The sequence below is a fragment of the Austrofundulus limnaeus genome, unplaced genomic scaffold (genome assembly GCF_001266775.1).
Source record: "Austrofundulus limnaeus strain Quisiro unplaced genomic scaffold, Austrofundulus_limnaeus-1.0 Scaffold510, whole genome shotgun sequence".
Lineage (NCBI taxonomy): Eukaryota > Metazoa > Chordata > Actinopteri > Cyprinodontiformes > Rivulidae > Austrofundulus > Austrofundulus limnaeus.
Window position 1 is genome coordinate 44,521 of NW_013952912.1, and position 1,862 is coordinate 46,382.

Consider the following 1,862-nt stretch of genomic DNA (forward strand, 5'->3'; position numbering starts at 1 on the left):
CCCCCACCCCCCGCACTGAAATGGGCGAGACAGAAGCGTAAGGTAGTTCTTAAAGAGACAAAGGCTAATTTCAAGACGTTTAGAAGAGGAAGTGATGAGAAGATAATAGGCTGCGTGGTAATGCGGTAGACGGTAGAAACGGCATGAAGTTGGCCTACAGTGGAAATTTACGCTCTACCGTCCTATAGTCATTACGTCATCGCACCTGTGTGAACAGGGCTGCGAGTGCAGAGACAACTGAGCAGGTGGAGTTCAAAATAAAACAAAGAAATTCTAGTGTTTTAAAATGCGAAAAGAGAATAAATCCTCTAAATTTCCCCCTCCCGCTGTAGAAAAGTTACATCGTGTCACGGGATCATTTCCTCTCCTCTCCTCTCGCTGCACGTCGCACAGAGTGAAGCTCTAAAAACTGTAGTTTTTCACACCCAATTGTCAGAGAAAAAAAAGTTTTTTATGTATTGTTACCCACAGAGATCATTTAAAAAAAGACGTGGACGTTCCTTCAGCCATAAATCCATCTTGCTAATGTAAAGTCGGCTTCTGCTCTGATGATGAAGATGATGAAGATGAGCACACAGCAGAGCAGCAGCTGATAAGTTCAGCAGGCAGAAGCTCATTGTTTGGCAGGCAGATGTTAAAGCAAAAATGTTGGGTTTAATTAAGATTACAGTTTTCTGCAAAAAAAAATTCTCTAAAAATTACATTATCTTAACTTTTTATGATAATTTTCTACCACGATATATACCGTTACCATAAAGGGGTTCAATTTATACCGTGATGTGAATTTGAGGTCATACCGCCCAGCCCTAKAAGATATGTTTATTGTCTATTTAAACATAAAAACGGCATTTTAATAACAGCTAAAGGTGACATAGATACTTTGTTATGGTGTAGTATTTAAATGTATGCCTGAGAAACACATAATATTGTCCCTTTAATTATAATCATGGCCATAAAACTGACTGAGTTAGAGACGTTTTTATAGTTGCAGAGTTCAGGCATCTGTGGCGGCCATCTTGAACTGGGTTGCCTTCAAAAGTGAATGAGTTGTAGTTATCTAATAGTTAATCTAATAGTTATTTTCTGAGAGTTTCATTAAAATACATCCATTGGTTCATGAGATATTTTGCTTACAGACAGACACAATTGGCTCCAATAGAAATAGGCAGTGGTGGGCAGCACTAATCTAAAAATTAGTTCTACTTGCCCAAAAACACTAACTCAAATATTTAGGTGCCCTAATTATAAAGCACTGTACTATAATGCACTGAAAATTTTAGCAAAAGTTAAATCTAAAGCACTAAAATAACCCAGTCAACCCATGAACATTCTTCAACAGACAACATCAGTCACATGTTGTCATGTTGCTCTCTTATGACTTCTCATTGACATTCCACAGCTGTATTTGGTTCATATTTTGTCAATATATATATTAAAGCCCTGTTGTGTCCGTATTTACCCTCTCGAGGGCTGAGSTCATCAGATCCAAATCTTTTTACGGTCCCCTTCACTCACTTTAAGTCTAGAGGTGATCGCTCCTTCCAGGCCGTCGCTCCAAGGCTCTGGAATAATCTCAATACGTGCACTTGATTCTGTGGTTGCCTTTAAGAGCAAACTTAAAACTTTCCTTTTTTTATAAAGCTTTTTAACAATTCTAGTGTGTTGTCTGTTTCTTAGCTATTGTTTTAGGATGTTGTTGATGTTTTTATTGTTTTATTTTTCTGTATAATTTTTTGCACCTTTTCAAAGCACTTTGTAACCTTCTCTGTCTGTGAAAGGTGCTATAAAAATAAACTTTTACTTACTTACTTACTTACTTACTTACTTACTTATTTACTTACTTACTTACTTACTTATTTACT